Raw genomic sequence first — 24,772 nt, forward strand, 5'->3', positions numbered from 1 at the left:
TGTAGAACCAAGATAAACGAGACCGGCTCCGTGTGTATGTCAAAGTGAAGACTAGCGGTGTAAAGTACGTAAATTGTTTTTGGGGTATCTGTACTTTACTTACTATTTGAATCAGGCCTTCATGTTTGAATTGCTGCAAAGAAACCACTACTAAAGGACACCAATAAGAAGAAGATACTTGCTTGGGCCAAGAAACACGAGCAACTTACATTAGACCGGTGGAAATGTGTCCTTTAGTCTTATGAGTCCAAATTTGAGATTTTTGGTTTAAACCACTGTGCCTTTGTGTGACGAAGAGTAGGTGAACGAATGATCTCCGCATGTGTGGTTCCCATCGTGAAGCATGGAGGAGTGATGGTGTGGGGGTGCTTTGCTGGTGACACTGTCTGTGATTTATTTAGAATTCAAGCCACAATTCAAGCATTCTACAGCGATATGCCATCCCATCTAGTTTGAGCTGTGGGACTATTTGTTTTTCAACAGGACAATGACCCAACACACCTCCAAGCTGTGTAAGGGCTATTTGACCAAGAAGGAGAGTGATGAAGTGTTGCATCAGATGTCTTGGCCTCCACAATCACCCAAACTCAACCCAATTGAGATGGTTTGGGATGAGTTGGACTGCAGTGTAAAAGAAAAGCAGCCAACAAGTGCTCAGCTAATGTGAGAACACCTTCAAGACTGTTGGAAAAGCATTCCAGGTGAAGCTGGTTGAGAGAATGCCAAGAGTGTGCAAAGCTGATATCAAGGCAAAGGGAGGCTAATTTGAAGAATCTAAAATCTAAAATATTTCATTTTGTATTTCTTCACTATTATTGTACAATGTAGAACATATAAAACATTAAGAAAAACCCTTGAATGAGTAGGTGTGTCCAAACGTTTGACTGGTACTGTACCTCTCTCTCTCTCTCTCTCTCTCTCTCTCTCTCTCTCTCTCTCTCTCTCTCTCTCTCTCTCTCTGCAAGATACAAACAAACACATGATCAGGGTCTCCAGAGAGGTCTCCAGAGACAAAGAGAGATACAAACAGATAGACAGACAGATAGACAGTGGGAGGTCATTAGGAGTGACACCGGTGGTTAAGCCTCCATGTCTGTCGTCAACTTTGACCTTTGAGCCCAAGCGAGCAAAGGGGGGGTTTTGTCACTGTGACAACACTAATTGAGGTAATCCCTGTACTCTCCCATAGAGACCCTATTAAATTACTGGAGGGATATACTCCTGTCAGGTCCTTTCAGTCCCTAGTCAATGGGGATGGAGAGAGAGAGAGAGAGAGAGAGAGACAGAGAGAGAGAGAGAGAGAGAGAGAGAGAGAGAGATAGAGAGAGAGAGACAGGAGAGAGAGACAGAGAGAGAGAGAGAGAGAGAGAGAGAGAGAGAGAGAGAGAGAGAGAGAGAGAGAGAGAGAGAGACAGGAGAGAGAGAGAGACAGAGAGAGAGAGAGAGAGAGACAGAGAGAGACAGAGAGAGAGACAGAGAGAGAGAGAGAGAGAGAGAGACAGAGACAGAGAGAGAGAGAGAGAGACAGAGAGAGAGAGAGAGAGAGAGAGAGAGAGAGAGAGAGAGAGACAGAGAGAGAGAGAGAGAGAGAGAGAGAGAGAGAGAGAGAGAGAGAGAGAGAGAGAGAGAGAGAGAATAGGACAACATACAAACCCTCCAACCCAAAAGGCCTTTGGTGTTGATGGTATCCTCAATGAAATGATAAAATATACAGACCACATATTCCAATTGGCTATACTTAAACTCATTATCATCATCCTCAGCTGCCCATGTCCTTTAATGTTGATGATGTGGTAATTACTGACAAGCAGCACATGGCTGAGCTCTTTAAAACTTATTCGGAATCGGTTTCCCTTCCACGGGACGGTTGAGCTAACGTAGGCGAATGCGATTAGCATGAGTTTATAAGTAACAGGAAAATGTCCCAGTACAGAGACATATCTGAAATTGGCAGAAAACTTCAATTCTTGTTAATCTAACTGCACTGTCCAATTTACAGTAGCTATTACAGCGAAAGGGGCAGCAGGTAGCCTAGTGGTTAGAGCATTGGACTTGTAACCAAAAGGTTGCAAGATCGAATCCCTGAGCTGGCACGGTAAAAATCTGTTCTTCTGCCCCTGAACAACACAGTAAACCCACTGTTTCTTGGCCAGCATTGAAAATAAGAAGTTGTTCTTAACTGACTTGCCTAGTTGAATAAAGCTAAAATAAACCTATTTTTTTTCAAGAATACCATAATATTGTTTGAGGAGAGTGCACAGGTTTGAACATGAAAAGTTATTAATAAAGAAATTAGGCACGTTTGGGCAGCCTTCATACAACAGAAATGCAATGGTTAATTGGATCAGCCTAAAACTTTGCACATGCACTGCTGCCATACAGTGGCCAAAATCTCAATTGCACCTGGGCTGGAATAATACATTACGGATTTTCTCTTGCATTTCAAAGATGATTTTACAAAAAAATACAAAAGAATGGATGGTTTTTTCTTTGTATTATCTTTTACCTATTGTGTTACATTCTACTACATTCCTTTCACATTTCCATAAACTTAAAAGTGTTTCCTTTCAAATGGTACAAAGAATACGCACATCCTTGCTTCAGGCAGTTAGATTTGGGTAAGTCATTTTAGGCGAACATTAAGTGCAGATCTTTAAGAGGTTTTAATCACCACTTTATTAAGTCAGGATTCCTATTTGACTCAGCCATGCCTCCTTGCCCGTCCAACATTTCCTCATCGCCCACCCCTTCTACTGCAACTACCCCGATGCTTCTGCCTCTACAAAGTTTCTCCCTGCAGGCTGTACCTGAGTCTGAGGTGCTAAAGGAGCTCCTTAAACTTGACCCCCAAAAAACATCTGGGTCAGATGGTTGAGACCCTTTCTTCTTTAAGGTTGCTTCCCCTATCATCGTCAATCCTATCTCCAAACTTTTTAACCTGTCTCTCCATTCTGGGGAGGTTCCCATTGCTTGGAAGGCAGCCACGGTTTGTCTATCATTTAAAGGGGAGATCAAGCTGATCCTAACTGTTATAGGCCTATTTCTATTTTGCCCTGTTTATCAAAAGTGTTGGAAAAACTTCTCAATAATCAACTGACTGGCTTTCTTGATGTCTATAGTGTTCTCTTGGTTATGGATGTGTCACTGCAACCTTAAAGGTCCTCAATGATGTCACCATTAGCCTTGATTCTAAGCAATGTTGTGCTGCTATTTTTATTGACTTGGCCAAAGCTTTTGATATGGTACACCATTCCATTCTTGTGGGCCGGCTAAGGAGTATTGGTGTCTCTAAGGGGTCTTTGGCCTAGTTTGCTAACTACCTCTCACAAAGAGTGCAGTGTAGAAAGTCAGAAAATCTGCTGTCTGTCTGTCTGTCACCAAGGCAGTACCCCAAGGCTCGATCCTAGGCCCCGCGCTCTTCTCAATGTACATCAACAACGTAGCTCTGGCAGTAGAAAGCCTTCTCATCCATTTATATGCAGATGATACAGTCTTATACTCAGCTGGCCACTCCCCAGATTTTGTGTTAAATGCTCTCCATTAAAGCTTTCTTAGTGTCCAACAAGTTTTCTCTACCCTTAACCTTGTTCTGAACACCTCCAAATCAAAGGTCATGTGGTTTTGTAAGACGATTGCCCCTCTCCCTACAGGTGTGATTACTTCCTAAGGGTTTAGAGCTTGAGGTAGTCACCTCATACAAGTACTTGGGAGCAATGGCTAGACGGTACACTGTCCTTCTCTCAGCACATATCAAAGCTGCTGGCTGAAGTTAAATCTAGACTTGGTTTCCTCTATCGTAAACGTTCCTCTTTCACCCCAGCTGCCAAACTAACCCTGATTCAGATGAACATCCTACCCATGCTAGATTATGGAGACATAATTTATAGATCAGCAGGTATGGGTGCTCTCGAGCGGCTAAATGTTCTTTACCATTCGGTCATCAGATTTGCCACCAATGCTCCTTCTAGGACACATCACTGCACTCTATACTCCTCTGTAAACTGGTCATCTCTATACCCGTCGCAAGACCCCCTGGTTGATGCTTATTTATAAAACCCTCTTAGGCCTCACTCCCCCCTATCTGAGATACCTACTGCAACTCTCATCCTCCACATGCAACACCCGTTCTGCCAGTCACATTCTGTTAAAGGTCCCCATGCACACATCCCTGGGTCGCTCCTCTTTTCAGTTCGCTGCAGCTAGTGACTGGAACGAGCTGCAACAAACACTCAAACTGGACAGTTTCATCTCAATCTCTTAATTCAAAGACTAAATCATGGACACTCTTACTGACAGTTGTGGCTGTTTTGTGTGATGTATTGTTGTCTCTACCTTCTTACCCTTTGTGCTGTTGTCTGTGCCCAATAATGTTTGTACAATATGTTGTTCTACTACCATGTCGTGTTGATACCATGTTGTGTTTACGTTGTGTTGCTTCCATACTGTGTTGCTGCCTTGCTATGTTGTTGTCTTAGGTCTCTCTTTATGCAGTGTTGTGTTGTGTGTCGTGATGTGTGTTTTGTTCTATATTTATATTTGATTTATTTTTAATCACAGCCCCCGTCCCCGCAGGAGGCCTTTTGCCTTTTGGTAGGTCATCACTGTAAATAAGAATTTGTTCTTAACTGACTTGCCTAATTAAATAAAGGTTAAAAAAATGTTGTACCTTTATTTAACTAGGCAAGTCAGTTAAGAACAAATTCTTATTTTCAATGACGGCCTAGGAACAGTGGGTTAACTGTCTGTTCAGGGGCAGAATGACATATTTGTACCTTGTCAGCTCGGGGGTTTGAACTTTCAACCTTGCGGTTACTAGTCCAACACTCTAACCACTAGGCTACCCATCAAATAAATAAATAAAAAAGCTGGTCTGGGGCTCTATTCACAAACACAAACAGAACCCCCAGAGCACAGGACAGCAACAAAGTTAGACCCACCAAAATCATGAGAAAAAAAATGTATAGCTATTTGACACATTGAAAAGAATCAACCAAAAAACAGAGCAAACTGGAATGTTATTTGGCCCTAAACAGAGAGTACACCATGACAGAACGCCTGACCGCTGTGAATTAACCAAAATTAAGGAAGCTTTGACTATATACAGACTCAGTGAGCATAACCTTGCTATTGAGAAAGGCTGCCGTAGGCAGACCTGGCTCTCAAGAGAAGACAGGCTATGTGCTCACTGCCCACAACATTAGGTGGAAACTGAGCAGCACTTCCTAACCTCCTGCCAAATGTATGACCATTTTAGAGACACATATTTCCCTCAGATTACACAGACTCACAAAAAATGTGAAACAAATCCAATTTTAATTAACTCCCATATCTATTGGGTGAAAAACCACAGTGTGTCATCACAGCAGCAAAACTTGTGACCTGTTGCCACAAGAAAAACGCACCAGTGAAGAACAAATACCATTGTAAATACAACCCATTTTTATGTTTATTTATTTTCCCTTTTGTACTTCAGCTTTTGCACATTGTTACAACACTCACATAGCCATAACGTAACATTTATATGTCTTTATTCTTTTGAAACTTTTGTGAGTATAATGTTTACTGTTCACTTGCTTTGGCAATGTAAACATATGTTTCCTAATAAAGTCACTTGAATTGAATTGAGAGAAAGAGAGAGAGAGAGGGCATGTGTCAATGTTCTTGTGTGTGGGGTGTGTAACAAGCTGCAACAATCTCGCACAGTCTCCCTGCATAATTAAACGTTCATCCACATTGCTCCAAATGTAAAACGTCAAAGTGTTTTTGACACACTGGGTTGACTCCTCCTGCTTCCGTTTCTCAAAACGTTCAATTTCAATGTTGCTCCAGACAACAAATTTAGAAGGTGAAGAGTTAAGCTTTTGGTAGGTTTAAAACATTAACTTTAGGCACTCATTGTTAATGGTTAAGGTTTGGGACAGGAAAAATAAATATAAAATGAACACACATCCTTAGAGTCATGGGATTATCCTATCCATCCCTATCCACATCACCCTAGCAAAAGCCAAGTCGACTTCACGATAATAGCGCTTGCTGTTGCCACTAGTGGCCGGTTTTGAAGGTATTTCCCGACATCCCCAGGACATGGATAGACATCCAATTTAGAAGTCACTCTTGAGCAATCTCCCTGGTTTGTGTCTGTGTGCATCCGTCTCCATGTTAGTGTGTTTTCAGGCCATCTGTGTATGTGTCTGTCTCTGTTTGTGTGTGTGTGTTTGTGTGTGTCTGTTTGTGTGAGTGTGTGTGTGTGCATTTATGTGCGTGTGTTTGTGTGTCCGTGTGCGTGTGTGTACGTGTGTCCGTGTGTTTGTGTGCATATGGACGTGTGTGTGTGTGTGTGTGTGTGTGTGTGTGTGTGTGTGTGTGTGTGTGTGTGTGTGTGTGTGTGTGTGTGTGTGTGTGTGTGTGTGTGTGTGTGTGTGTGTGTGTCTGTGTGTGTGTGTGTGTGTGTGTGTGTGTGTGTGTGTGTGTGTGTGTGTCCGTTTGTGTGAGTGTGTGTGTGTGCATTTATGTGCATGTGTTTGTGTGTCCGTGTGCGTGTGTGTACGTGTGTCTGTGTGTGTGTGTGTGTGTGTGTGTGTGTGTGTGTGTGTGTGTGTGTGTGTGTGTGTGTGTGTGTGTGTGTGTGTCTCCATGCCGGTGTAAATCTCCTGTCTGATGTGTTTGTTCTGTAGAGGACCAGCAGGACTGATTGACTCAACAGATGCTCCCTGGCCTCTGAAGACATCGGGCCTTCCACTCTACACGTTATGTATTAATGTTCCACTGCTGATTACTCTGTGGCCGCTGGGTGTGTTCCCCAACGTCCCTGGGGTTTGGTGGTGGTGTGTGTGTCGGTGGGGAGGATTTGTGTGTGTGTGCTTGTGTGCGTGTGTGTGTGCAATGTGTGTGTGCATGATCAGAAGACATAACCGTCGACTGAAAATTCCCCCAGCTAGTACATTTCGTTCATTGGAAGTTGTGGGAATGTATGTTTTTGGATTTGGGACCGAAACCATACATTTCCTGACCGGTACAACTGAATGTTGTTAAACATTCTGAGAACCGAAGTAAATTTTTCACCTGTTCTGGTAACGTACATTTTTAGGTTGCAAGAAGATTCTGAGAACGTTTTACTCTGGTTCCTTGAAAGTTTTCCTGGGAGGTTTTATTAACGTTCTGAGAACGGAAATTATAGGTCACTTGAAGGTAATTAAATAACATTCTGAGAACATTCTCTAAATGTTTTGAAGGTTTTGTTATGGTTACTAGTGAACATTTTCTTAACAATCGAAACAAAATGTAAAGGTTATTTGGAGGTTTATGATTCACTTCCTTGAGACTTTTAATAACACTGCTATCTTATTTGGGGTTAACGTTTTTGATCGCCAAGCACAGATACATTAGGACAAATTAATTTGCTTAGGCATTACATTTTTCTTCTTCTTATTATTATTGTGACATCAGTGAGATTCTAACCGAAGATCTTCTGTTCTCTATCCCTAGAATGAGTCCACTGCGCCAGAAGGATGGAGCTAGCAGGCCATGTCTTTTTACACATACAAAGCTGTTAATTTCAGTCCCTACAGACCTAATTTCAAAGGAATCAATCGCTCATTAACCTCAGGTGTGGCCAATTAGTGGGTGCGGCCAACACACCTGAACACACTTAACAAGATACAGGATAGAGAGTGTTTTGATGATGCTGAGAATGGAATGTATATGTTTTTAAATGACATTCTTACGTTTCTGAAGGTTACTAAAGATTTCTTGTTATTTTTATGGACATTTTTCTTCATGTTCTGAGAAGGGAATTTATAGCAAATTTATGTTAATTAATGTGTCTAATTATAATTTTTTGAACATTCCAAGAATATTGCAAAGAACTGACATAAACGAGAACCATGCTTAATTCACACATATGCCATTAAATAGAACACAGGAACTTGTGTGGAATGTTCTGTGGAAGCACTGAAATGGACACAGAAGAACGTCGCTTCTTAATGTTCACTGAACAATTTGAGAACATTACTTTAAATTGAAGCAAGAGGAAACCTTTAGGAAACATTAGCTGAAGTACTGAAGTTCCCACAGAAGAATGGTGTTTCTTATTAACGTTCTTGGAACTATTTGAGAACATTCCCAATGTCAAACGAGTTGGAGAATATTCCTAGAATATTACCAACATTGAAATGAAATGTAACCATGTTTGAACTTTTAGGAACCTTTTTGTTAAAGTAATGAAATACCAACAAAATATATTTTTTTCAAAAGTGTTTTAATTGTCCTGAGAATGTTCCAAAGCCAACGCAGCAAACCTTAATTGCTTCTGTGAATGTTCCCAGAACATTTGTTAGGTTGCGGCAAATGTTCTCATTAAACAAAAACTGTCCAGTCATGCAGATGATTATACAATGTTTGCAGTGGTGTAGTGGAGGGCATACACCATATACCCACTTTTTTTTGTGGGCATCACGTATTTTGTGGGCATCACGTACTTCTTAATCCCCACTGATATGTATCAAAGTAGTATAGTCATATCAATTAATGATGGAACAGATCAAAATGTTTACCTAAAAATGTTGACAAACTATTATTTCTTTACATTTTAGGCACAGCAATGTGCACACGGAGAATGTTCTGTCGTGGAAATTCTGCACCATGTTGTGGAAATTACCACTGAGGACACTCAAAATCAATCATAAAGGAATCATTGTTTATTGTCAGCGTGCTGGTGAGGTTCCAACAAACTTGATGGACCAGATTGAACGTCTGTCAGGAGCTCTAACGGGGCAGTCCCGTTAGTTCCCTTATATACTGACAAGTCATGTTTGCATGATTTAGCTTATTCATAATTGATTAATCATTAACGTTTGCTTCATTCATGTGACCGACCAATACTGGGTCACACATGTGACCAATACATCACAAGGCTTCTTCTCGCTAAGCTGAGACCTTGAAACTGAGAGATCTTTCATTCTCAAAACAAGGTCTGGGTGTACTGCCAAATTGCAGTTACTGATAAGTGAGGATTCATTCAATCAGTCACTTGCATGAACACGTAAATTGGTTATTCGAACACCACATAAATAGAACACATAAATTAGTCATTAGAAAAGCACAAGTATAACAATTGCATCACATTCCATCCTCTTATCCCTTGTGTGATAATAAAAATAAAATTTTACTGTAAATATTTAGATTTAGCTTCTATTAAAGTAAGGGGAAAATAACACATAAAACCAGACATTTCATCATTTCTTTATTTCTATGTTCTCTATTTCTTTGTGTTTGGCCAGGTGTGGTTCTCAATCAGAGGCAGCTGTCTATCGTTGTTTCTGATTGAGCATCATATGTAGGCAGCTTTTTCCCACCTGTGTTTTGTGGGTAGTTGTTTTCTGTTTTTGTGTTTGCACCAGACAGAACTGTTTCGTTTTGTTCCACTTTGTTATTTTGTTTCGGTGTTCAGTTTGAATAAATAATCATGAACACGTATCACGCTGGGCTTTGGTCCTCTTCTTCAGACGAGCGTTATAACATTTAGAATTACAGACAAACATAGAACATAGAAATTGGTGAATAGCACCATAAAAAAACATGAGCTGGAGCACACCCAGGAGAAAATGATTTTGTGTGACTAACAGCAAACAAAATATAAACTATAAAAATAAAGAGAAGAAGGCACAGTGATGCCGAAATGTTGCTGATTTACCTAATAAATGAATGGGAGTTAGTATATGGAGTGTGTGACTTTCTTTATTTTCATAGTAAATAGAAAAGCACCAACATAACATTTTCCATCACAGTTTCAAAATGCAATTTATGGGAAAACACTGTTCTAAAGTGCGCAATGTGCAATGCACATGCGACTGGTTTCATGGACAGAGATGGACATATCCAAACTTAGAAAGAGGGGAGATGTACAACTATCATGGGATGCTAATATAACTAGGATAATGCCTTTGGCTGCTAGCCAATACAATTAAGTTGAAAAGAAAATCAATTGAAGAGAAAATGCATTTGAGGAAGTCGTAATAATTGCCTCCATGCCTCCATGCTTTATTATGGTGGGATTTTGGCTATAGGCTACTTTGAAGCAATGTAAGACATGCCTCACAAGATGAAGTTAAAATACCCAGGTTTCAAACAATTAAGGAATATATATAGCGATGCTAATGATAGACCTAATCATCTTCTGATAGACGGAAAGGCGTTTCCATAAAACTCTATTAAATGTTAATTAGCTACAAGTAGCCATGACTACCTGTCAGAATGCAAAAATACTTTAAACATCAGTATCTCTACTTTACTATTTATATTTTTGACAACTTTTACTTTTACTTCACTACATTCCTAAAGAAAATAATGTACTTTTTACTCCATACATTTTCCCTGACACCCAAAGTACTCCTTACATTTTGAATGCTTAGCAGGGCAGGAAAATGGTCCAATTCACACACCACACATGGTCATCCCTTCTGTCTCTGATCACTCACTAAACACAAATGCATCTTTTGTAAATTATTGCTGGATGTTGGAGCTTGCCCCAGGATGTCTATACATTTTGAAAACAAGAAAATGGTGCCATCTGCTTTGCTTAAATGAGGATTTTGAAATGATTTATACTTTTACTTTTGATTCTTAAGTATATTTTAGCAATTACGTTTACTTTTGACACTTAAATATATTTAAAACAAAATAAGTTTAGACTTTTACTCAAGTAGTTTACTGGGTGACTTTCACTTTTACTTGAGTAACTTTCTATTAAGGTATCTATACTTCCACTCAAGTACGAAAATTGGGTACTTTTTCCACCACTGGCGAATGATATCATGATTATTTGAATCAATCCAGTGTCCATTTGTTTAGCAAAATCAATCTCATGTGCTAAAGAAACCATTGCTAACAACAGTGGTTCAAGGATAACTAAAGGATAACTACACACACAAAAAATACACTTCTTAGATTTTTCCCAGACCTCAAAAGTGGTCTCCTGATGTGGTTTAAGAATTGTTATGGACTTAGAACATCCAATTGAGTTGTTTTTCTATTTTAAAAAATGTCTGACATTGAGAGCGAAAAACAAAAACAAATGGAAAATAATCTGTGAATTCCTGACTCAGTTTACAGACTCATTTATCTGTTTCAATGGGCCTTCAGTAGGCCTTCTTGCACAGAACAGCTTGGGTTGGCCTGACTGTGAAAGACAGTGGGATTTACCATTTTAGGTCATTCAGAATGTATGTCACTGTTTCTCATAGAATTGTTCACAGGGCGTCTTTCCTTCACCGGTCGGGCTGTTTTGATTTTATAATTTTTTCTAAATTAGATTATACCCACCTTCTACAGCCACCACTAAACCACTGAATGTTTGTAAAAAGAAAAATGATGGCTGTTTAACAGTCTGATGGCCTTGAGATAGAAGCTGTTTAACAGTCTGATGGCCTTGAGATAGAAGCTGTTTAACAGTCTGATGGCCTTGAGATAGAAGCTGTTTAACAGTCTGATGACCTTGAGATAGAAGCTGCTTTTCAGTCTCTCTGTCCCTGCTTTGATGCACCTGTACTGAACTCGCCTTCTGGATGATAACGGGGTGAACAGGCAGTGGCTCGGGTGGTTGTTGTCCTTGATGATCTTTTTGGCCTTCCTGTGGCATTGCGTCCTGTAGGTGTCCTGGAGGGCAGGTAATTTGCCCCCCGTTCCACCTTCTCCACTACTGTCCCGTCGATGTGGATAGGGGGCTGCTCCCTCTGCTGTTTCCTGAAGTCCAAGATCATCTCCTTTGTTTTGTTGATGTTGAGTGAGAGGTTATTTTCCTGACACCACACTCCGAGGGCCCTCACCTCCTCCCTGTAGGCCGTCTCATCATTGTTGGTAATCAAGCCTACCACTGTAGTGTCGTATGCAAACTTCATGATTGAGATGGAGGTGTGCATGGCCACGCAGTCATGTGTGAACAGGGAGTACAGGAGAGGGCTGAGAATGCAACCTTGTGGGTCCCCAGTGTTGAGGATCAGCAGGGTGGAGATGTTGTTTCCTACCTTTACCATCTGGGGGCGGCCCGTCAGAAAGTCCAGGACCCAGTTGCACAGGGAAGGGTCAAAACCCAGGTTCTCAAGCTTAATGACGAGTTTGGAGGGTACTATGACGTTAATAAATCCTCTTTGTGATATGTGGGACGCTAGCGTCCGGAAATGCAGAGCGCCAAATTCAAATCAATTACTATAAATTACAAATAAATTACTATACCCTGGCCTTTGGTTATGTTACCCTGGCCATTGGATGTGTTACCCTGGCCTTTGGTTATGTTACCCTGGTCCTTTGGTTATGTTACCCTGGCCTTTAGTTGTGTTACCCTGGCCTTTGGTTATGTTACCCTGGTCCTATATGTTACCCTGGTCCTTTGGTTATGTTACCCTGGCCTTTAGTTGTGTTACCCTGGTCCTTTGGTTATGTTACCCTGGTCCTTTGGTTATGTTACCGTGGGCCTTTGGTTATGTTACCCTGGTCCTTTGGTTATGCTACCCGTGTCCTTTGGTTATGTTACCCTGGTCCTTTGGTTATGTTACCCTGGTCCTTGGTTATGTTACCCTGGTCCTTTGGTTATGTTACCCTGGCCTTTGGTTGTGTTACCCTGGCCTTTGGTTATGTTACCCTGGTTCTTTGGTTATGTTACCCTGGCCTTTGGTTATGTTACACTGGTCCTTTGGTTATGTTACCCTGTTTGGTTATGTTACCCTTATGTTACCCTGGCCTTTGGTTATGTTACACTGGTCCTTTGATTGTGTTACCCTGGCCTTTATGTTACCCTGGTTCTTTGGTTATGTTACCCTGGTTCTTTGGTTATGTTACCCTGGTCCTTTGGTTATGTTACCCTGGTCCTTGGTTATGTTACCCTGGTCCTTTGGTTATGTTACCCTGGCCTTTGGTTGTGTTACCCTGGCCTTTGGTTATGTTACCCTGGTTCTTTGGTTATGTTACCCTGGCCTTTGGTTATGTTACACTGGTCCTTTGGTTATGTTACCCTGGTTCTTTATGTTACCCTGGCCTTTGGTTATGTTACACTGGTCCTTTGATTGTGTTACCCTGGCCTTTATGTTACCCTGGTTCTTTGGTTATGTTACCCTGGTTCTTTGGTTATGTTACCCTGGCCTTTGGTTGTGTTACCCTGGCCTTTGGTTATGTTACCCTGGTTCTTTGGTTATGTTACCCTGGTTCTTTGGTTATGTTACCCTGGTTCTTTGGTTATGTTAACCTGTTTCTTTGGTTATGTTACCCTGGCCTTTGGTTATGTTACCCTGGTTCTTTGGTTATGTTACCCTGGCCTTTGGTTGTGTTACCCTGGTCCTTTGGTTGTGTTACCCTGGCCTTTGGTTGTGTTACCCTGGCCTTTGGTTATGTTACCCTGGTTCTTTGGTTATGTTACCCTGGTTCTTTGGTTATGTTACCCTGGCCTTTGGTTGTGTTACCCTGGTCCTTTGGTTGTGTTACCCTGGCCTTTGGTTGTGTTACCCTGGCCTTTGGTTATGTTACCCTGGTTCTTTGGTTATGTTACCCTGGTTCTTTGGTTATGTTACCCTGGCCTTTGGTTATGTTACCCTGGTTCTTTGGTTATGTTACCCTGGCCTTTGGTTGTGTTACCCTGGTCCTTTGGTTGTGTTACCCTGGCCTTTTGTTGTGTTACCCTGGCCTTTGGTTATGTTACCCTGGTTCTTTGGTTATGTTACCCTGGTTCTTTGGTTATGTTACCCTGGCCTTTGGTTGTGTTACCCTGGTCCTTTGGTTGTGTTACCCTGGCCTTTGGTTGTGTTACCCTGGCCTTTGGTTATGTTACCCTGGTTCTTTGGTTATGTTACCCTGGTTCTTTGGTTATGTTACCCTGGTTCTTTGGTTATGTTACCCTGGTTCTTTGGTTGTGTTACCCTGGTCCTTTGGGTGTGTTACCCTGGCCTTTGGTTATGTTACCCTGGTTCTTTGGTTATGTTACCCTGGTTCTTTGGTTATGTTACCCTGGCCTTTGGTTATGTTACCCTGGCCTTTGGTTATGTTACCCTGGTTCTTTGGTTGTGTTACCCTGGTCCTTTGGTTGTGTTACCCTGGCCTTTGGTTATGTTACCCTGGTTCTTTGGTTATGTTACCCTGGTTCTTTGGTTATGTTACCCTGGTTCTTTGGTTATGTTACCCTGGTTCTTTGGTTGTGTTACCCTGGGCTTTTGGTTGTGTTACCCTTGCGTTTGGTTATGTTACCCTGGTTCTTTGGTTATATTACCCTGGCCTTTGATTGTGTTACCCTGGCCTTTGGTTGTGTTACCCTGGCCTTTGGTTATGTTACCCTGGTTCTTTGGTTATGTTACCCTGGTTCTTTGGTTATGTTACCCTGGCCTTTGGTTATGTTACCCTGGCCTTTGGTTATGTTACCCTGGTTCTTTGGTTATGTTACCCTGGTTCTTTGGTTATGTTACCCTGGCCTTTGGTTATGTTACCCTGGCCTTTGGTTATGTTACCCTGGCCTTTGGTTATGTTACCCTGGCCTTTGGTTATGTTACCCTGGTTCTTTGGTTATGTTACCCTGGTTCTTTGGTTATGTTACCCTGGCCTTTGGTTATGTTACCCTGGCCTTTGGTTATGTTACCCTGGTTATTTGGTTGTGTTATGGTTACCCTGGCCTTTGGTTATGTTACCCTGGTTCTTTGGTTATGTTACCCTGGCCTTTGATTGTGTTACCCTGGCCTTTGGTTGTGTTACCCTGGCCTTTGGTTATGTTACCCTGGTTCTTTGGTTATGTTACCCTGGTTCTTTGGTTATGTTACCCTGGTTCTTTGGTTATGTTACCCTGGTTCTTTGGTTATGTTACCCTGGCCTTTGGTTATGTTACCCTGGTTCTTTGGTTATGTTACCCTGGTTCTTTGGTTATGTTACCCTGGCCTTTGGTTATGTTACCCTGGCCTTTGGTTATGTTACCCTGGCCTTTGGTTATGTTACCCTGGTTCTTTTGTTATGTTACCCTGGCCTTTGGTTATGTTACCCTGGCCTTTGGTTATGTTACCCTGGCCTTTGGTTGTGTTACCCTGGCCTTTGGTTATGTTACCCTGGCCTTTGGTTATGTTACCCTGGTTCTTTGGTTATGTTACCCTGGCCTTTGGTTATGTTACCCTGGCCTTTGGTTATGTTACCATGGTTCTTTGGTTATGTTACCCTGGTTCTTTTGTTATGTTACCCTGGTTATTTGGTTATGTTACCCTGGTTCTTTGGTTATGTTACCCTGGCCTTTGGTTATGTTACCCTGGCCTTTGGTTATGTTACCCTGGTTCTTTGGTTGTGTTACCCTGGGCCTTTGGTTGTGTTACTTTGGTTATGTTACCCTTCCCTTTGGTTATGTTACCCTGGTTCTTTGGTTATGTTACCCTGGCCTTTGGTTGTGTTACCCTGGCCTTTGGTTGTGTTACCCTGGCCTTTGGTTATGTTACCCTGGCCTTTGGTTATGTTACCCTGGTTCTTTGGTTATGTTACCCTGGTTCTTTGGTTATGTTACCCTGGCCTTTGGTTATGTTACCCTGGCCTTTGGTTATGTTACCCTGGTTCCTTTGGTTATGTTACCCTGGTTCTTTGGTTATGTTACCCTGGCCTTTGGTTATGTTACCCTGGCCTTTGGTTATGTTACCCTGGTTTGGTTATGTGTTACTTTTGGTTGTGTTACCCTGGTCCTTTGGTTGTGTTACCCTGGCCTTTGGTTATGTTACCCTGGTTCTTTGGTTATGTTACCCTGGCCTTTGATTGTGTTACCCTGGCCTTTGGTTATGTTACCCTGGTTCTTTGGTTGTGTTACCCTGGTTCTTTGGTTATGTTACCCTGGCCTTTGGTTATGTTACCCTGGCCTTTGGTTATGTTACCCTGGCCTTTGGTTATGTTACCCTGGTTCTTTGGTTATGTTACCCTGTCCTTTGGTTATGTTACCCTGGCCTTTGGTTATGTTACCCTGGCCTTTGGTTGTGTTACCTTGGCCTTTGGTTATGTTACCCTGGCCTTTGGTTATGTTACCCTGGTTCTTTGGTTATGTTACCCTGGCCTTTGGTTACGTTACCCTGGCCTTTGGTTATGTTACCCTGGCCTTTGGTTGTGTTACCCTGGCCTTTGGTTATGTTACCCTGGCCTTTGGTTATGTTACCCTGGTTCTTTGGTTATGTTACCCTGGCCTTTGGTTATGTTACCCTGGTTCTTTGGTTATGTTACCCTGGTTCTTTGGTTATGTTACCCTGGTCCTTTATGTTACCCTGGTCCTTTGGTTGTGTTACCCTGGTCCTTTGGTTATGTTACCCTGGCCTTTGGTTATGTTACCCTGGTTCTTTGGTTATGTTACCCTGGTTCTTTTGTTATGTTACCCTGACCTTTGGTTATGTTACCCTGGTTCTTTGGTTATGTTACCCTGGTTCTTTGGTTATGTTACCCTGGTTCTTTGGTTATGTTACCCTGGTTCTTTGGTTATGTTACCCTGGTTCTTTGGTTGTGTTACCCTGGCCTTTGGTTATGTTACCCTGGTTCTTTGGTTGTGTTACCCTGGTCCTTTGGTTGTGTTACCCTGGCCTTTGGTTATGTTACCCTGGTTCTTTGGTTATGTTACCCTGGTTCTTTGGTTATGTTACCCTGGTTCTTTGGTTATGTTACCCTGGTTCTTTGGTTGTGTTACCCTGGGCCTTTGGTTGTGTTACCATTGCGTTTGGTTATGTTACCCTGGTTCTTTGGTTATATTACCCTGGCCTTTGATTGTGTTACCCTGGCCTTTGGTTGTGTTACCCTGGCCTTTGGTTATGTTACCCTGGTTCTTTGGTTATGTTACCCTGGTTCGTTGGTTATGTTACCCTGGCCTTTGGTTATGTTACCCTGGCCTTTGGTTATGTTACCCTGGTTCTTTGGTTATGTTACCCTGGTTCTTTGGTTATGTTACCCTGGCCTTTGGTTATGTTACCCTGGTCTTTGGTTATGTTACCCTGGCCTTTGGTTATGTTACCCTGGCCTTTGGTTATGTTACCCTGGTTCTTTGGTTATGTTACTCTGGTTCTTTGGTTATGTTACCCTGGCCTTTGGTTATGTTACCCTGGCCTTTGGTTATGTTACCCTGGTTCTTTGGTTGTGTTAAGCTGGTCCTTTGGTTGTGTTACCCTGGCCTTTGGTTATGTTACCCTGGTTCTTTGGTTATGTTACCCTGGCCTTTGATTGTGTTACCCTGGCCTTTGGTTGTGTTACCCTGGCCTTTGGTTATGTTACCCTGGTTCTTTGGTTATGTTACCCTGGTTCTTTGGTTATGTTACCCTGGTTCTTTGGTTATGTTACCCTGGCCTTTGGTTATGTTACCCTGGTTCTTTGGTTATGTTACCCTGGTTCTTTGGTTATGTTACCCTGGCCTTTGGTTATGTTACCCTGGCCTTTGGTTATGTTACCCTGGCCTTTGGTTATGTTACCCTGGTTCTTTGGTTATGTTACCCTGGCCTTTGGTTATGTTACCCTGGCCTTTGGTTATGTTACCCTGGCCTTTGGTTGTGTTACCCTGGCCTTTGGTTATGTTACCCTGGCCTTTGGTTGTGTTACCCTGGCCTTTGGTTATGTTACCCTGGCCTTTGGTTATGTTACCCTGGTTCTTTGGTTATGTTACCCTGGCCTTTGATTATGTTACCCTGGCCTTTGGTTATGTTACCATGGTTCTTTGGTTATGTTACCCTGGTTCTTTTGTTATGTTACCCTGGTTCTTTGGTTATGTTACCCTGGTTCTTTGGTTATGTTACCCTGGCCTTTGGTTATGTTACCCTGGCCTTTGGTTATGTTACCCTGGTTCTTTGGTTGTGTTACCCTGGGCCTTTGGTTGTGTTACCCTTGCATTTTGTTATGTTACCCTGGTTCTTTGGTTATGTTACCCTGGCCTTTGATTGTGTTACCCTGGCCTTTGGTTGTGTTACCCTGGCCTTTGGTTATGTTACCCTGGTTCTTTGGTTATGTTACCCTGGTTCTTTGGTTATGTTACCCTGGTTCTTTGGTTATGTTACCCTGGTTCTTTGGTTGTGTTACCCTGGGCCTTTGGTTGTGTTACCCTTGCGTTTGGTTATGTTACCCTGGTTCTTTGGTTATATTACCCTGGCCTTTGATTGTGTTACCCTGGCCTTTGGTTGTGTTACCCTGGCCTTTAGTTATGTTACCCTGGTTCTTTGGTTATGTTACCCTGGTTCTTTGGTTATGTTACCCTGGCCTTTGGTTATGTTACCCTGGCCTTTGGTTATGTTACCCTGGTTCTTTGGTTATGTTACCCTGGTTCTTTGGTTATGTTACCCTGGCCTTTGGTTATGTTACCCTGGCCTTTGGTTATGTTACCCTGGCCTTTGGTTATGTTACCCTGGCCTTTGGTTATGTTACCCTGGTTCTTTGGTTATGTTACCCTGGTTCTTTTGTTATGTTACCCTGGCCTTTGGTTATGTTACCCTGGCCTTTGGTTATGTTACCCTGGTTCTTTGGTTATGTTACCCTGGTTTGGTTATGTTACCCTGGTTCTTTGGTTATGTTACCCTGGCCTTTGATTGGTTATGTTTGGTTGTGTTACCCTGGCCTTTGGTTATGTTACCCTGGTATGTTACCCTGGTTCTTTGGTTATGTTACCCTTTCTTTGGTATGTTACCCTGTTCTTTGGTTATGTTACCCTGGCCTTTGGTTATGTTACCCTGGTTCTTTGGTTGTGTTACCCTGGCCTTTGGTTATGTTACCCTGGCCTTTGGTTATGTTACCCTGGTTCTTTGGTTATGTTACCCTGGCCTTTGGTTATGTTACCCTGGCCTTTGGTTATGTTACCCTGGTTGTGTTACCCTGGCCTTTGGTTATGTTACCCTGGCCTTTGGTTATGTTACCCTGGTTCTTTGGTTATGTTACCCTGGCCTTTGGTTATGTTACCCTGGTTCTTTGGTTATGTTACCCTGGTTCTTTGGTTATGTTACCCTGGTCCTTTATGTTACCCTGTTCCTTTAGTTGTGTTACCCTGGTCCTTTGGTTATGTTACCCTGGCCTTTGGTTATGTTACCCTGGTTCTTTGGTTATGTTACCCTGGTTCTTTGGTTATGTTACCCTGGCCTTTGGTTATGTTACCCTGGCCTTTGGTTATGTTACTTTGGTTATGTTACCCTGGTTCTTTGGTTATGTTACCCTGGCCTTTGGTTATGTTACCCTGGTCCTTTGGTTATGTTACCCTGGTTCTTTGGTTATGTTACCTGGCCTTTGGTTATGTTACCCTGGTTCTTTGGTTATGTTACCCTGGTCCTTTGGTTATGTTACCCTGGTTCTTTGGTTATGTTACCCTGGCCTTTGGTTATGTTACCCTGGCCTTTGGTTATGTTACCCTGGCCTTTGGTTATGTTACCCTGGTTCTTTGGTTATGTTACCCTGGTTCTTTGGTTATGTTACCCTGGTTCTTTGGTTATGTTAACCTGGCCTTTGGTTATGTTACCCTGGCCTTTGGTTATGTTACCCTGGTTCTTTGGTTATGTTACCCTGGTTCTTTGGTTATGTTACCCTGGCCTTTGGTTATGTTACCCTGGCCTTTGGTTGTGTTACCCTGGCCTTTGGTTATGTTACCCTGGCCTTTGGTTGTGTTACCCTGGCCTTTGGTTATGTTACCCTGGCCTTTGGTTATGTTACCCTGGTTCTTTGGTTATGTTACCCTGGCCTTTGGTTATGTTACCCTGGCCTTTGGTTATGTTACCATGGTTCTTTGGTTATGTTACCCTGGTTCTTTTGTTATGTTACCCTGGTTCTTTGGTTATGTTACCCTGGTTCTTTGGTTATGTTACCCTGGCCTTTGGTTATGTTACCCTGGCCTTTGGTTATGTTACCCTGGTTCTTTGGTTGTGTTACCCTGGCCTTTGGTTGTGTTACCCTGGCCTTTGGTTATGTTACCCTGGCCTTTGATTGTGTTAACCTTTGGTTATGTTACCCTGGTTCTTTGGTTATGTTACCCTGGTTCTTTGGTTATGTTACCCTGGTTCTTTGGTTATGTTACCCTGGCCTTTGGTTATGTTACCCTGGCCTTTGGTTATGTTACCCTGGTTCTTTGGTTATGTTACCCTGGTTCTTTGGTTATGTTACCCTGGCCTTTGGTTATGTTACCCTGGCCTTTGGTTATGTTACCCTGGTTCTTTGGTTGTGTTACCCTGGTCCTTTGGTTGTGTTACCCTGGCCTTTGGTTATGTTACCCTGGTTCTTTGGTTATGTTACCCTGGCCTTTGATTGTGTTACCCTGGCCTTTGGTTATGTTACCCTGGTTCTTTGGTTGTGTTACCCTGGTTCTTTGGTTATGTTACCCTGGCCTTTGGTTATGTTACCCTGGCCTTTGGTTATGTTACCCTGGCCTTTGGTTACGTTACCCTGGTTCTTTGGTTATGTTACCCTGTCCTTTGGTTATGTTACCCTGGCCTTTGGTTATGTTACCCTCGCCTTTGGTTGTGTTACCCTGGCCTTTGGTTATGTTACCCTGGCCTTTGGTTGTGTTACCCTGGCCTTTGGTTATGTTACCCTGGCCTTTGGTTATGTTACCCTGGTTCTTTGGTTATGTTACCCTGGCCTTTGGTTATGTTACCCTGGCCTTTGGTTATGTTACTCTGGCCTTTGGTTGTGTTACCCTGGCCTTTGGTTATGTTACCCTGGCCTTTGGTTATGTTACCCTGGTTCTTTGGTTATGTTACCCTGGCCTTTGGTTATGTTACCCTGGTTCTTTGGTTATGTTACCCTGGTTCTTTGGTTATGTTACCCTGGTCCTTTATGTTACCCTGGTCCTTTGGTTGTGTTACCCTGGTCCTTTGGTTATGTTACCCTGGCCTTTGGTTATGTTACCCTGGTTCTTTGGTTATGTTACCCTGGTTCTTTTGTTATGTTACCCTGGCCTTTGGTTATGTTACCCTGGTTCTTTGGTTATGTTACCCTGGTTCTTTGGTTATGTTACCCTGGCCTTTGGTTATGTTACCCTGGTCCTTTGGTTATGTTACCCTGGTTCTTTGGTTATGTTAACCTGGCCTTTGGTTATGTTACCCTGGTTCTTTGGTTATGTTACCCTGGTTCTTTGGTTATGTTACCCTGGTTCTTTGGTTATGTTACCCTGGCCTTTGGTTATGTTACCCTGGCCTTTGGTTATGTTACCCTGGTTCTTTGGTTATGTTACCCTGGTTCTTTGGTTATGTTACCCTGGCCTTTGGTTATGTTACCCTGGCCTTTGGGTATGTTACCCTGGTTCTTTGGTTGTGTTACCCTGGTCCTTTGGTTGTGTTACCCTGGCCTTTGGTTATGTTACCCTGGTTCTTTGGTTATGTTACCCTGGCCTTTGATTGTGTTACCCTGGCCTTTGGTTATGTTACCCTGGTTCTTTGGTTGTGTTACCCTGGTTCTTTGGTTATGTTACCCTGGCCTTTGGTTATGTTACCCTGGTTTGGTTATGTTACCCTTTTGGTTATGTTACCCTGGCCTTTGGTTATGTTACCCTGGCCTTTGGTTATGTTACCCTGGCCTTTGGTTATGTTACCCTGGTTCTTTGGTTATGTTACCCTGTCCTTTGGTTATGTTACCCTGGCCTTTGGTTATGTTACCCTCGCCTTTGGTTGTGTTACCCTGGCCTTTGGTTATGTTACCCTGGCCTTTGGTTGTGTTACCCTGGCCTTTGGTTATGTTACCCTGGTTCTTTGGTTATGTTACCCTGGCCTTTGGTTATGTTACCCTGGTTCTTTGGTTATGTTACCCTGGCCTTTGGTTATGTTACCCTGGTTCTTTGGTTATGTTACCCTGGTTCTTTGGTTATGTTACCCTGGTCCTTTATGTTACCCTGGTCCTTTGGTTGTGTTACCCTGGTCCTTTGGTTATGTTACCCTGGCCTTTGGTTATGTTACCCTGGTTCTTTGGTTATGTTACCCTGGTTCTTTTGTTATGTTACCCTGGCCTTTGGTTATGTTACCCTGGTTCTTTGGTTATGTTACCCTGGTTCTTTGGTTATGTTACCCTGGCCTTTGGTTATGTTACCCTGGTCCTTTGGTTATGTTACCCTGGTTCTTTGGTTATGTTAACCTGGCCTTTGGTTATGTTACCCTGGTTCTTTGGTTATGTTACCCTGGTTCTTTGGTTATGTTACCCTGGCCTTTGGTTATGTTACCCTGGTTCTTTGGTTATGTTACCCTGGTTCTTTGGTTATGTTACCCTGGCCTTTGGTTATGTTACCCTGGTTCTTTGGTTATGTTACCCTGGTTCTTTGGTTGTGTTACCCTGCTTCTTTGGTTATGTTACCCTGGTCCTTTATGTTACCCTGGTCCTTTGGTTGTGTTACCCTGGTCCTTTATGTTACCCTGGTCCTTTGGTTATGTTACCCTGGCCTTTGGTTGTGTCACCCTGGTCCTTTATGTTACCCTGGTACTTTGGTTATGTTACCCTGGTCCTTTGGTTATGTTACCCTGGCCTTTGGTTGTGTTACCCTGGTCCTTTGGTTATGTTACCCTGGCCTTTCGTTGTGTTACCCTGGCCTTTGGTTGTGTTACCCTGGTTCTTTGGTTGTGTTACCCTGGTCCTTTGGTTATGTTACCCTGGTTCTTTGGTTGTGTTACCCTGGTTCTTTGGTTATGTTACCCTGGCCTTTGGTTATGTTACCCTGGTTCTTTGGTTATGTTACCCTGGTTCTTTGGTTATGTTACCCTGGCCTTTGGTTATGTTACCCTGGTTCTTTAGTTATGTTACCCTGGTTCTTTGGTTGTGTTACCCTGGTTCTTTGGTTATGTTACCCTGGTCCTTTATGTTACCCTGGTCCTTTGGTTGTGTTACCCTGGTCCTTTATGTTACCCTGGTCCTTTGGTTATGTTACCCTGGCCTTTGGTTGTGTTACCCTGGTCCTTTATGTTACCCTGGTACTTTGGTTATGTTACCCTGGTCCTTTGGTTATGTTACCCTGGCCTTTGGTTGTGTTACCCTGGTTCTTTGGTTGTGTTACCCTGGTTCTTTGGTTGTGTTACCCTGGTTCTTTGGTTGTGTTACCCTGGTCCTTTGGTTATGTTACCCTGGTCCTTTGGTTATGTTACCCTGGCCTTTGGTTGTGTTACCCTGGTCCTTTGGTTATGTTACCCTGGCCTTTGGTTATGTTACCCTGGTCCTTTAGTTATGTTACCCTGGTTCTTTGGTTATGTTACCCTGGTCCTTTATGTTACCCTGGTCCTTTGGTTGTGTTACCCTGGTCCTTTATGTTACCCTGGTCCTTTGGTTATGTTACCCTGGCCTTTGGTTGTGTTACCCTGGTCCTTTATGTTACCCTGGTACTTTGGTTATGTTACCCTGGTCCTTTGGTTATGTTACCCTGGCCTTTGGTTGTGTTACCCTGGTCCTTTGGTTATGTTACCCTGGCCTTTGGTTGTGTTACCCTGGCCTTTGGTTGTGTTACCCTGGTTCTTTGGTTGTGTTACCCTGGTCCTTTGGTTATGTTACCCTGGTTCTTTGGTTGTGTTACCCTGGTTCTTTGGTTATGTTACCCTGGTCCTTTAGTTATGTTACCCTGGTTCTTTGGTTATGTTACCCTGGTCCTTTGGTTTTGTTACCCTGGTTATTTGGTTATGTTACCCTGGTCCTTTGGTTATGTTACCCTGCTTCTTTGGTTATGTTACCCTGGCCTTTGCTGTCGCTGCATTTTTTCCATTTGGAAGTTTTGGTACATTCCTTCCAGCAACATAGCACCCTGCATCCCATTACTGGTTTGTCTCTGAAGCTCGGGCCGGTCCTGGTCAGTCCCTTAATGGGAGACCAGATGTAGCATGAGTGGTGAAAAATAAACATGTGAAAAAAATGCCAGGGGGAAAGAATTCTCGAGGGGAAAACACGTGAAAAAGGTACATGTGAAACTTGGCAACACATTTTGTCCAAAAACCACATCTGACTTGTGTGAATAAAATAATAACAATAATCCTGTGATTTGTTCACACATGTATGAAAACCACGTGTTTTCTTCACACCCTTTTTCCTGGTGTTTTTTTGTTTGCATTGCATCACGTCTGACATATTATCTCATACTGTCTCTGTTGAATAGGATCTAAGATCTAAACTACAAACAATCATCTGCACATGCTTTAATAAGATGGATTCACCAGCCTTTCTAGCAGAACATTTTTGTGGTTTTCCTTTTACAGTATTTGCATTTGTTCAGTCGACTACAACCAAGCCTTTCTAAATCTGCTCTTCAACATCCTTTCTGCTGTTTATCCTTTGGAATTTAACAAGTAACAGAGAATATGTGATTGGGCTATAATTTGGCTAGGCAGAGTCCTGATGTGTGGAGTTGGTCCTGTGTCCTGGCGCCTCTACGATCCAGACCAACATAACCTCTGAAGCCTCTAGCAGGCTTGTGAGTACAGGGACGTGTCAACAAATCTACCTGCTTCCTTTGACAAACTAATTTCACACCACTCAACACGTACCAGACTGCCTCGCATACAACCGTCAGGATCAAGAACAGACAGCCTCACACTGTCAAACTAACACCTAACTGTCCATCACTTCACAGCCAGCTCCTTCTTGGCAGTTCAATTTAAACATTTAGAAAAATACATTTACAGACTTTTCTCCCCGGCAGAATAAATATAAACTCATTTACACAACAACGACACGCTCTGAGAGATCAGTCAGCATTCTGACCACAGGAACCTCGGCTGACCTCAGGAACCTCAGCTGACCTCAGGATGGTCCGAGCCTGGTGTCTTAGGCCAGCGGTGTCAAAGCCATATCTTTTATAGGCAACATCAAGGTGGCCACA

This window comes from Oncorhynchus clarkii, chromosome 1, assembly GCF_045791955.1.
Source record: "Oncorhynchus clarkii lewisi isolate Uvic-CL-2024 chromosome 1, UVic_Ocla_1.0, whole genome shotgun sequence".
NCBI classification, from domain to species: Eukaryota; Metazoa; Chordata; class Actinopteri; order Salmoniformes; family Salmonidae; genus Oncorhynchus; species Oncorhynchus clarkii.